Source organism: Amborella trichopoda, chromosome 8 (genome assembly GCF_054954075.1).
Source record: "Amborella trichopoda isolate Santa Cruz 75 chromosome 8, AtrichopodaSantaCruz75HAP2 v2.0, whole genome shotgun sequence".
In the NCBI taxonomy this organism is placed as follows: domain Eukaryota; kingdom Viridiplantae; phylum Streptophyta; class Magnoliopsida; order Amborellales; family Amborellaceae; genus Amborella; species Amborella trichopoda.
Genome location: NC_142343.1, coordinates 50,633 through 64,131, shown reverse-complemented (window position 1 = coordinate 64,131; position 13,499 = coordinate 50,633). Strand labels below are relative to the sequence as shown.

Genomic DNA, 13,499 nt, shown 5'->3' with positions numbered 1-13,499 from the left:
GCCACCAATCACAAGCAGTTCAAAGGCTTCACCCCTTCAACCTTCAACCTTCCACTTACACTGGTACAATATCATCTTCTTACCACATTAGCGTAACTCATGAGCCGGCTCCCTCCAAAGCGGGGCCACGTAAAGCTCAACTTTGATGATTATTCCTTGGGCAACCCAAGACCATCAAGTGTAGGTCTTTTTAGAGACTACAAAGGGTCCACTTTGGCCTCTTTCGCGAAATCCATTGGTTACTCAGATTCCTAATCAGCAGAAGCTAGCATTGCTTGAGGGCCTCAAACTATTTGACAACTCTTGGGGCCATGCTCTCACCATAGAAGGGGACTCCCACAACATTCTTTCTTGGGCCTGTGGTTCGGCTAACTGCCCAAGGCCCCTGCTCCACATCTTTGACGAAATATCCCATGTAAACAGATGACTTATGATTACCTGGAGACACATATACCGTGAGATTTATGCAGAGGCAGACTTTCTCGCTAAATAGGATGCTTGACAAGCGATAGGCTAAGGTTTTTTTGCATACGCTGTCAAAGTCCCTTCTAGGGGTTCTCGCTCCCTTCCCCCTTCTTCTCCTTCGTTTCATTACCCTGGGATTTTGTATAGAGCTCCCTCCCCCGGGGGCAGCCATTTTTTCTGTATATACCCCCTGGCCCCCTGGCGGTCCTATTTTGTACCATTTTTTCTTCTCTTCAATACAACAATTAACTTCAAAAAAAAAAAAATATCAATGCTGCAATCAACAACAAAATATTCTTCTATTAGCAGAATTTGTATCTCCTATAGGATCAACATATCCAAGTCTAGCTCCACTACTGTTAATTGGTTATGCAAAACAATACAGCAAACAAGAATTTACACACGATGTATATTTTCTCATCAGTAAGCTATAACACCATCCAAGAGGCCAAAGGCAAAACTAGAATCATAAAACACGGAAGGCATTATTGAAAAACAAGCTCAGGTTGGAAAAGAACTCTAAATAACTGTAAGTTTTGCCAAAGAAGTATACATTGATGCAAATTGGTGAATATTTGTTACCAAGTTTAGAACATATATGCTTGTTGACAGCAGCTAGAAATAAAGATTGACCATCATATTTGGTTCTATCAAAATATGCATGAGGGTTTTGATGAATAACAAACAAATTAATAATTGGGTTGATTTTTGTCATTCATTTTTTATCAAATGATTATTAAGGTCATTGAAAATGTTTCAAAGCTCCCCAACCACAACATAGCCTTTCCTCCCACAACCTGCAGCATTCTCCAACCTAACCATCCACAATAGCCTTTTGGTTTGCTACTCTTGCAGCCTCACTATCCCTTGTTCATCCAACTACTTCCACCACCAAAAAACAAAAACCATCTTTCTATTCCCACAAACCGTCCGTCCATGTCACAGCCCCGCTCCCCGCCCCCATACCATACTAGTCGGAGGGTAACAAGGTGCACAGCCCCGCTCCCTGCCCCCATACCATACTAGTCGGAGGGTAACAAGGTGCACAGCCCCGCTCCCTGCCCCCATACCATACTAGTCGGAGGGTAACAAGGTGCAGGATCGTGACCAGAGGTAGCGAATGCCACTCAGGTGGGAGTGTGCTTAACGCTTTTGAAAAGAAGGAATCAAAACAAGCCACGAAAGAAAATAAAAACTCCAAACACAGCCATAACAAAAGCTGAACGAACTAAAACCAAATTTATACGTAAGAGCTCCAAAGTTATTACAGATATGTCCAAGGTACTAAAGGCCCAACAAAATACATAGCTTCACAACAAAACAACTATGTGGCCACCTGCCAACTAAAACCTACAATCAAAAGGGAGCTTCTCGTCAAGTTCGGGTCTTCAATCGCCAGTCGCGATCACCCAACCGTCTGGTCTTAACCCGCGAGCTATCACTCTGCAATCAATAAAGTCAAAAGAATGAGCTATGAAACCCAGTAAGTAGATCAAAGCGCCATGCACTCCTGCTTATATATAGTTATTCATAACCGTCCCCAAGATTCATGCAGGTTGTACAATATAAAGTCATGTATCACAATTGTATTAGTAAAGTGATGTAAGCAATTCCTTTCATGGTGGAGCAATCGCAAATCAAATATCTGACATCACACGAGTTAATAGTTTATCAAATCTCTCCATTAACATAACAAATCAACAAATTCAGGCAAACATATTTTAACTACATGCAATCCTAATGTCGCCTATTCTTGAAGTAGAAACCCTATCCATCAGGCCGAGCCAAATCTTATGGCTTAAGACTTTTACCATACCTCAGGAGGGAAGACAATGACAAATGGATGACCCATTTTATAATGTCTTCACACACACACACAGTCCCCAACGCGCTCTGGGGCGTTTGATAGGTAGAGGCCTTGCAAGACTCGACCCTCTCTTTATGCCCTTCTGGCGAGAGAGTGTAATACTACCAATGGATAAACAAATGCATAGTGTCCATATAGATTTGGGGGGCACGACACTTCCGACTATTTACATTCACATCCTAACTCCCGTCATATCATGGGGAGTTAGGGAAGATCTCAACCGCCGGCACAACTTTCTTATCATATCATATCACATTACACTACCAACGGATGACCCGTTGCGTAGTACCTCATATCACATTCTTGTCATACCATATCACACTATCAATGGATGATCCATTGCATAGTGCTTTATATCACATCTGCGACGTGTCATATTACAACCATGCACATTCAATAATTCATAGGCATGTCTTATTACAACCATGCACATTCAATAATTCATAGGATGTCTTATTACAACTATGCACATTCAACAATTCATAGGCATGTCTTATTACAATCATGCACATTCAATAATTCATAGATGTGTCTTATTACAACCATGCACCTTCAATAATTCATAAGCATTCACTATTTCATAGCAAAACAGAAATTTCAGTGTGATAGTCTCATAGAAAAATGAGTATAACTCCCACTCCACAGGAAATTTTGTCATGGTCCCAAAACTATCTTGAAAATAGACTCATTCATCTTTCCTTTAGAAGTGGTTTGGTCTAATTCTGAGACATTTTGGTCAGTAAACAATGCTACACAGAACATGTGATAGATCTGAAAGATTCAACAGAAAATCCAGTGTGGTATCCTTATAGAAGAACATAACTTTCGAATCACAGAGAATTTGATTATGCTTTCAAGACCATTTTCGAAATAGATTCATACATCTTTCATTTAGAAGTGGTTTGAGCTTATTCTGACATGATTTGGTCAGGGAACAATCTTGCGCAAAAACATGTAAAGTTTTTGAAAACATTCCTGCATTCACAATAGTGACATCTTAATAGAAAAAATGGCATAATTTCCAGATCGTAGGGAATTTCGTTTTGATTCCAAAACCATATTTAAATTAGACTCATTCATCTTTCATTCAAAAGTGGTTTGAGTTCATTTTAACATGATTTGGTCAGTGAACAATCTTACACAAAAACTTGTAAAGTTTCTGGAATTTCTTTTTACAATTCTGGCATGTTCTAGCAAATGGCTCATAACTTTCCAATCAAAAGAGATATTGATATGAGGCCTTTTCTCTCTTAAAATATACTCAAAGGGGTACTTCCCCAAAAAATTTAACAATCAAAAGAAATAATTTCAGTGCTCAAACAATTACTCAAAGTGGAGTCACAATTTCAGAAAAAAAGGCACATTCCAGCAAGATTGTAAGAGCATTCAAGCCATATTCATGTTCAAAGTTTCATCCAAAATCATGCTTAAACCTCATAATTTGATAGACTAAGAAAGCATGTATTAACAAAAAAAACATGAGGACATGGTAGCTAAACCCACTTACATGCACCAAAAGACTCCAAGTTTCCCCCACACAGGCCATGCTTCCAAAGATGATTTCAAGCTTGAGGTTCTAAGTCTGTGGAAAGGGAGGTCGTGGGTGAGAGAGAGAGCTAAAACTCTTTAGAGAGGTGTGAAGGGGAGTTTACCTATAAGCAAAGAGTGGGAGGCAGCAGGCAGGTGGCATGCAAGGGTGCAAGGGCACACAAGTGGCAACAGTGGTAGACATGTGGTAGACATGTGACAGACAAGTGCCACATGACACTCATAGAAGTTCCCTGGACGGCTCTATACATTCACTCTCGACAGCAACGCACACGGCGGTGACGAGCACGACAGTGACACACACGGCGGTGACGCGCACGGCAGTGAAACGCACGGCGGTGATGCGCATGGCGGTGTCACGTACGGCAGTGATGCGCACGACGGTGTCGCGCATGACGGTGATGAGCACGGCGGTGTTGCGCACGACGGTGACACACACGACAACATCCCCATGCATGCACAATGGCTTCCTCATGCACGACGGCTCCTTACATCAACCCCCCTTAAAAGGATTTTGTCCTTAAAATCATACTTTTGCTAATCGAACAATTGGGGGTACTTATCCCGGATCTCATCTTCCCATTCCATGGTCGACTCTTCTCATGAATGGTATTGCCATAACACACGGACTAGAGGGATCTCCTTATTACGCAATACCTGCACCCTTCTGTCTAGTATCCCAACTGGCTGCTCGATGAAGGTTAGGTCTTCTCTGATAGGAATCAGTTCATACTTCAGAATGTGGGACGGGTCGGGCTGGTACTTCCTTAACAGAGATATATAAAAGACATTGTGGATATTTGCCAGCTTGGGTGGTAGGGCAAATCGATATGCCACGCTTCCAACTCTCTCCACAATTTCAAAAGGTCCAATATTCCCTGGACGGCCCTATACATTCACTCTCTGCAGCAACGCGCACGACGGTGACGCGCACGGCGATGATGCGCATGACAGCATCCCCATGCGCGCACGGCGGCATCCCTCACGCACGGCGGCTTCCTCACGCACGACGGCTTCCATCACGCATGGCGGCTTCCCTCGCGCACGGCAGCTTCCTCAGGCACGACCGCTTCCTCACGCACGACGGCTTCCTTACACACGGCGGCTCCTTACAGTCCACTTATTTCAGATCTCACCAAATGAATATTATATCATGGTGACCCAAGCAAGCAATACCTCATTCCATGAACAGGCTTGAAATTTTTAAAGCAACCATGCAGTCAACTCCACTATCACTATCTACCTTCCTCTTGACTCTTGACCACAACCCCTTCCTCCCATTCCCTAATTCAGAAGACATTCTGTTCCCCACATAAATTAGAGTGTGATATAGAGATATGATTAACATGATACAAGACAATATAATGGAATTTGCTTTACCAGGGTTTAATTAACTTGAAATCAATCTGGGCACGTATGTCACAATCCTTATGGAGATTGCCCATTGAATCATTATATCAATCATTGAACATAAAAAGTGACATAACTGACCTGGAATGGCTTGACAGTGGCTTGAAGAATAGTGAGGCTGTTTAGGGTCTTCCACCTCTCTCGAAAAGATTGCCGGTTTGGATAACATACCCCAATTCAGGTACAAGTTCGGTAAAATTGAGCTCCAAACATAAATAAATTTCACAAATAGTGCATGAGATAACTAAATTTGAACAGAAAGTACAATCCCTACAAAAGGGCGTCGTGGACAAAAATGATACACAATATCTTGTCCAGTTCAACCTGCATGAATACTAAAACAATTCAGACCTAATTACTGTGTTCCTTTGTTTTGGGGAGCTAGCAGAATTTTCATGTCATGTGAGTTCTATGTGATGCAAGTACAAAGGCTGCTAAAAATGATTTAGAAGGTGCCTCGAGACGATTCATCTTAAAGTGATGTCAAGTTTACGTAAAACAACAATTCACATGAAGTGACATGTTAATCCTTATTAGTGAAGTGAGGAACCCAATTCCCATATGCATTAGGTTCCAAGTTGAAACACACCTCAACAAATATTCCTATGTGATGAATCACACAGATGAGCCATAAGATAGAGTATAAATTCAAAAGCTATAGAAAGAAATGTAGCAATAGCAGTAGAATGAAAAGGATACACCTATATAAACATTTTCTTGAACTAGTGGAAATTGGAAGGATACCTATTATGCATGAGATGATTAAAAAAAGAAGGATTTCAAAGTAGACCATGAGAAATGCTCAAGTACCACTTTCTTTCATAATATAATCATATTGCAAATCAGCAAAAAGGGTTCTACATATAATTAGCTCACCCTTCAAGAGTTCATGAAGAAGGGTTGACATATTCAAAATTTATTGAGAGATAAAGCCATCATAAAACTAAATAAGGATAATTGTACACAAAACATGTTTATTTTTTAGACCTAAAGCTATTGCTAGTCTAAATTCAATGTGCTGAACTTTACTTACTGTGATGGAATCAAATATGTTACATGTGATCATCCTATTCAGGAAAATATTTACCGCTTCTACTACCCTTGGTTCTACTTGAAGGAAGACCTGCACAAGGGAATTTCTGACGTATTGACAGACTTAGGAAAAAGAAGGACCTTCTTCATTGGCTTTGAGAAAGTTCTTTAGATAAGTTGCAGCAGCTATTCTCAGATCCCAAATAAGGTCTCCTGCTAATAGTAGAAAAAAATAAAATAAAAAGCAAAGCACAAGTATTCTTTCTTTCTATTGGGCAATAGAAACCTTTGCACACCGCACGGGTGTGGTACAGATGCCCTGCCTAACAAATACCAATGCCTTCCACTATGCCGACACACACCAAGAAAGGCACAGAGGGATGAAGTTGTATAAAAGTTTTAAAGAAGAAAAGCATTTGGAAATCGTGCAGCTGTCCATGGGCAGAAGAATTATGAAATTATATAGGTCAAAGCCACTATATATAGTATTCTGATTCTTCACATGTCCATAATTATAATGCCTATGAGTATAATCAACAAACTCAAGGGCCTGATGAGAAACTTCCTGTGAAATGGGACTGCATTCTTAAACGGTCCCGTTTTTGGCGAAAGGTCATTCAGCATAAATATGACATGGAGTGCTCATGTTGGCATCTTAGTAGCCCACCAGGAATTCTCCATTTCCGCTTCGAAGCAAGATCAGGTGATCACATTCCTTTATGGAGAGATTTCTGGATGAAACTCACTTTGGAATCAGGATTTCTTTGGCTCCAAATTGCGTCACAATAAGACGCATTATTGCTGGTGTTGTGAAACTTTTGGGGGTTAACAGGTGCGGAGAGCAACTTCTCACCAAAACTAAAACGAGGAGGAAGCTCTTGAATTCGCAGCCTTTTTAGCTGAACATAGGGGCCATTTCATCCAGCACTATCCAAGGTCCAGGCATTTGGGTTGTTTGCAGTCATGAAAATGGTAAAACGAGGAGGAAGCTCTTGAATTCACGACCTTTTTAGCTGAACATTGGGGCCATTTCATCCAGCACTATCCAAGGTTGCTTGCATTTGGGTTATAGTGAATAAGTAGATGCATTTGAGTTGCTTGCAGTCTTGAAAAAGGTCCTTACACTTGATCATGTCCAAAACAGAGGCCTTTCACAACCAAATTGATGCACCATGTGCAAGGAGCCAGGAGACAGTCAGGAATCTACTTATTCACTATAAGACAGCCTTGAGTATTTGGGCTGGCATTGGATCACCTTTTGTTTCGGTGGATAGCCTTAAACAATTGTGCCTCTCCTGTTCTTCCAACCATGGGACTACTCCTCTGGAAGATGACAATCCTAGACATGAGTCCGTCCATATGGCTCAAAGAAAATAGCAAAATTTTCAATGGGGCCTATCTTTGAAAAACAACCTTAAGCAGTCACATCTCCATTACTTATTAGGCCCTCCCTTTCGAGGAATTTAGCCTATATTCTGCAGTTTCAAGATAGGCCTGTCTACGCAATTGGAACAAGTTGTCAGATCCTTGCCCAATCCTCTTCCACTCCAGCCCACCCACCAAAATCTTCTCACTGGTTGCCCACATCCAATGGAATTGTTAAAGGAAACTTTGATGGGGGAAGCAGGAAGGTACGAGAGGAACTTTTCGAAATCATCCAAGGGAAACACTTTTTACATACTCGGGGCTGATACACACAAGCTCTCCTCATTGATCTCCAATTATTCCATAGAAATTGGGGCATCAAACTTCATTATTGTAGGCCATAACTCCCTTGCCAGTGGAGATTAAACAACTTGTTTGACCAAACGTTTTAGCTTTGTGGACCTTTACAGGTATTCTTTTTACCAAACATCCTACTGTCCAATTAATGTGGGCATGCCCGCATAGTAACTGTGTCCTTGAGGAGTACTTGTCAACATTCAAAACAAAATAAATATTATTTAGAGATTTTTTATAGCTTTTTGGATATTTCTTACTATAAAAAACCCACGCATATACTATGCCCCCTCATGAACTTATTACACATTTACTCCTTTGGGTAAAATTCTAACCCCTAAATTTTTTTATTTAAAATTTCGGGATCCAACTAGTTATAACTAGATGATTATTTTTTAAGAAAAAAAAATCTGGATTTTGAGTTTCTAAATATCTAGAGCATTTGCTCAAAAAAATTGGATGTGCCATTTTTTAAAGCACATAGCAAGTGAGAGTCAAGTTGTTGTTTGTTTGAGGTTTGTTGCTAGGTTCTAGATATAACATCCCAAAATTTAGGATCTAGTGTGAGTTTTGCTTGGGGGACTACATGGAAAGAGTACTCCTGCAGGAGTAAAAAGATCTTTTAGTGTGAGGTTTTTTATACGGCTGAAATTGTTACCGAAATCGACATTAAAAAGTTTCAAATCAATTTCTAATTCACGAGAATGGCACTTTAGACATTTTTGGAGTAGGGAATATAGAAGCGAGAGAGAGAAAGAGAAGGAAACCCTAAGATCAATGGATTCACATGTTTGACATAATTTAACACAGTAATCACCAAATTTCTAAAATCAACAGTTCCCCATATTTGATGTAATTTAGCACAACAATCATGGAGAGAGGGAAACCAAAATTGAAATGCTGCCAGAAAGAAAGTGGCGCCATCCCTCCCCTTTTCCCTTCCTCATCTCAATCCTTTCTCTCTCACTCTCCCTCTCTATTGGAAAAAAAACCCTAGCTTGGCATCTCCTTCAAAACCTAGAAAGCTGATTTCAAATCGTTCATTTAATGCAAGGCCTTAGTTAGAATATTACAGGTAAAAACAATTGGAAATATCCCAAATTTCCTGCAATTCCTATACAATACATATAATTAACCAAATCAAGCATTTGGTCTGAATCATTGCATTCAAAAGAGTATTAAAAGAACTGGCTTGTTTATCCCAAACTTATTTATCCTGAGAAAGGATTGAAGGGCCAACTTGGGCTTGTTTGCAAAGCCCTAGTTTGGAATAACATCTATGAATGTTATTCCACTGAAATTCTGGAATCCTTTAACGCTTTGAGTATAATTTCCATAGAATTCAAATCCCTAACCATGGCAAATTTCTCTATGATCATATGATAAGTATCAGGATTATGAAAGAAATTGGGGTGATATTTCGCAGCATGGTCAAAGAATTGTAAAGCTAGGTCTACATTTTGTTGTTGATTGATCATGTTTATGAGTCTCTTGGGTGAGAGTTTTAGACGCCAATGAGTGAAAGGTGAGAGAGTATGGGGAGTGGCAGCATAAATGACACTGCAGTGACAGTTTTGAGTTGTGGTGGAACTTGTGCGTGAGTGCCATCGACAAAAAGAGTTTCTGATTACTACGGAGGATCCGGATGTTATGCACTAAGTGATTGTAGGAAAGAGCAGAAGCGAATCCTTTATGAAAATGAAAGCATTTAGATGTGTGCCAAAAATTCTGTGGAGAACTCTGATGAATACTTTAAATGTTTTACCCTGAGAAATGCATGAAAAATCATGGGGTGCATGTGCAAAATGCTTGGCAAGCATGGAGGAGATATTGGAGATATATAGGTAAGTGTGGAAATGCTTGGTAGTGCCAAGAAGTGACATGAAGGCGATGCATTCCCCTTCATTTTATGTGGCAGAATCATGCTGGTTTCTGAAACATTTATTTTGGGGAGTTGAGTTACTTCATATTATATCAAGTTTTTGTCATTTTCACTTGATAAGCAATTATGGTATCATTTTTACTTGTTGCAGTAAGTAAAACAAAGAAACCTGAACAGTGGCCTTCTCCTACTATTCGGTGAAATTGACTGGAATTTTCAAACAAGTGGTTAAATTGTTAGCTAACAACTATAAACTTGTTAGCATGTTGTATATGAAGATTGCTTGTGACCTCTTCCTATTGTGATGTTTACCACTAGTTTGTACTATCACATATTCGATAATGAATATGTATAAAGCTTGAATATGGTGGACAAGAAATTCAATTTTCTATACTTCAAATACGATTTTGGCTTTTGGCATGCAAATGCTTTTTTGTGGCATTTGTTTTTTTACATGGATAACCAACCAATGGTAATGTCCTAAAAAAAACAAAAATTCAAACTCATTGAACTTCTAGTGGCAATCAATGCGCCAACAACAATAATAGAAAAGGAAAGAGTTATTATAAGCTTCGCATTATACTTGTAGGCTTGAAGCGCTAAAGTGCAATTTTGTTCGGGTTTTGATTCCATAGTAGTATTCTAACTTGGCGAGTTCGTGTCTCTAGAGGTAAAGTAAAAGCCAAGGGTACCATCTACCTGTCAAATATGTTTATGGTGTTTGTTTCAAAGAAACCTCTTGGAGACTTTATGGCATTTGAAATGCCTCTGGTAAGAATCTTTAGGATCTCTCATCCTTGCCTGCCAGAAATAAACTTCTCATGTGGCATTTTTCTGCAATCATAGCCATTTCTACAATTATAATGGTCCTACGAATATTTTCTCTTAGAGATGTAACATGACACTGTGATTAGGGCCATCTCAACCGTCCATTTAGAATGGACGGTTGAATAAGGGAAGGTATATAAGTTTTATGCTGTAGGGGAAGCATAGAAAGCTTGCCCTTATCTAATAGGAAACGATGACAGATAGGTAAAAAAGAAAAGAGTAACTCCAAACCATGTGTTCAGGTCAAACCATTACCATTACCAAAAACGTCTACTTTCATTTTATCTATCAATATCACCTCTACCAAAGGTAAAAATAACAAGAAAAAAGAAGAATAGAGAAAAATGAAATTAAGGCATCCATCGATACCAATCTATCAAGGTCCTATGCCGACGACCTTAGGGTGATAAGTCTAGGGTTTGGAGGCAGCCTCAAATAGAGGGGACATATGTGGAGTAAAAGAAAAACGCAATTAAGGCATCCAACCCAGAGAGATAGAAACTGGGTTTAGAGGGAAAAAATTGGATTGTCGACAGAAAAAAAAAACAGTCTCTAAGAAGAAAGTTTTCTTATAAATTGTAAATTCAGTTCCATAGTCCAAGAGTTTAGAGCATAAATTGTTGAGCATTTCTCCCAGGACCTTCTGAAGAAATTTTAAACCCAATATACAAAACACGTGACAAGAAAGGATCAAATCAGGTGAATCATAAAAGCGTAAAAAAAATACGATGTGCTCATAGTGCAAATTCAATTATACTAGAAGAAAATGGAAGACATAACAAACAAAAACAATGAGGAAAACCTATAACAGCATAGATATAAAGAAGATTGCCATGAGAAAACATAAAGATGCGGAGGTTAAAAACCATCCAAGCATAAGCTCTCCATTTGTTAACAAATCAGATCCCAAAGTCCCTCGAGCTCTTCTCTAGTGCTAAAAAAAAAGCGTCGATCTCACGAGGTTTCGTGTCCTACCTCCTTGACCTCTATCATCTCTATAATCACTAGTTTTCGGCCAATGCACCAAACCAAATTGTTCATGGCAGGTCTCAGGTTTATAACAAATATATTTCTAAATTGGTTTATACTTTTTTCAAACACTTGACACATAAAAAAATAAAAAAATAACTAAAAAAATAGAGTTAGTTAAGGATCTTAAAATATTTTCGTCCCCATAGAGGTTTAACAAGTTTGTTAAAAAAAAAAAAAAAAAGTTCATCACATGCCTCATTTGTCCATAAGCTTCTATGTTGTGTTATGTGAAAAATCTATTAAAAATAATATTCATGAGGAAACTACCACAATTTCCCAATGTTAAATAAATGAATGGCTTCATGCACGACAGACATTCATGGTTAATACTGAGCGATGTTATAACACTTTGCTTGGGCCTTGGACTCGGCTCTTGCCTGAGCAAGTAACTCGACCAAGTACCAAGGCAGAGTGGACTACAAATGATATACATATGCAAGGCTCTCCATCTGTTACCAAATCAGATCCCAAATTCCCTTAAGCTCTTCTCAAGTTTTAGAAAAAAGCCTCGATCTCACAAGGTTTCATGTCCTACCTCCTTGACGTCTGCCATCTTTGTTATCACCATTTTTCAGCCAATGCACCTAACCTCATCATTCAAGGCAGGTCTCAGGTTTACAACAGATATTTCATTAAAGGGAATATCTTTCAAAATTGGTTTATGCTTTTTTCAAACACTCGAACCATCCAAAAAAAGAAAAATAGGAGAAAAAAAACGGAAGTTAGTAAGGATCTTAAAATACTTTTATCCCCATAGATGTTCAGCAAGTATGTAGAAAAGAAAAAAAAGAAAAAATTCATCACATGCCTCATTTGTTCACAAGCTTCTACGCTATGTAATGTGAATAATCTATTAAAAATAATATTCATGAGTAAACTACCAAAATTTCCCAATGTTAAAGAAATGAATGGGTTCATGTATGAGCATTTACACCATGGCCATGTCTGTGTGTGTGACAGACATTCATGGTTAATTCTAAGCAGTGTTATTCCACATTGCTTGGGCTTTAGAAGCAGCCCGAGTAACTCAGCCAAGTGCGAGGCTGAGTGGACTAGGCCTGTGCATGACCCAAAAGCCCCTTAAAAAAAAGATCTTTAAAATGCTAATAAATAAAAAAATATTTAAACCCGAAACAAAACTAAAAACAACATGTAAGGAATCCAAATAAGCTCAAAAGACTATAACAAATTGGATTACAAAATATGGTTTAGGGTTGGAGATTCCAAAAAAATCCAACAAAAAAAATACAAAAATAGGGCATTTGACAATAAAAACTCACAAACCATTGTAAAGCATATCCAAATTACATATACATAAATTGATCCCATAAGTTTATATAATTCTTATGTTTTTTTTGTTCTTTAATGTACCCTTCTTGTACCCTGGAACTAAGGCAGGCCAAAATCTGATAGAACCAATGCCATGAACTAGAAAGAAGAATTAATAGATGTGAAATTCATGAAACCATCAAATCCAGACAGTCCAAAAGAGGGGAGACAAGAGAAATGACATATAGGTGTTGTCAATACGAGTTGACCTTTGTTTTGCATGGCATCTCTTCAGGGTGTGCATCCTTGTTGAGGCTTTGTTGAACCTCATTTATAGTGCAAAAATTTCATATATTCACTTCTCGTGTTTCGTGAATAAGTTTATTGAGTTTAGTTGGAATGCAACAAACCCAATTGTGTGGAGCAGTCTTACTCTCAAAATCCCAT

At 38.8% G+C, this 13,499-nt stretch overlaps 1 protein-coding gene across 48 annotated transcripts in view; it reads right to left on the bottom strand.

Annotated features, from left to right (window-relative positions):
• Positions 1-1,685: 1,685 nt before the first annotated feature.
• LOC105420931 (uncharacterized) overlaps positions 1,686-13,499 on the bottom strand; it is a 35,401-nt gene continuing 23,587 nt past the window's right edge. For 39 of the 48 annotated variants that reach the window (XR_016061355.1, XR_016061357.1, XR_016061361.1 and 36 more), the window contains 4 exons: positions 5,372-5,614; positions 3,985-5,181; positions 3,840-3,914; positions 1,686-1,908 (listed from right to left, as the gene is read on the bottom strand). The gene's annotated coding sequence lies outside the window, so the exon portion shown is untranslated. Of the gene's footprint in view, positions 1,909-3,839; positions 3,915-3,984; positions 5,182-5,371; positions 5,615-8,760; positions 10,758-13,499 lie in introns of those variants that run through there. The other 9 variants (XR_016061368.1, XR_016061365.1, XR_016061370.1 and 6 more) reach the window with 3 other exon arrangements.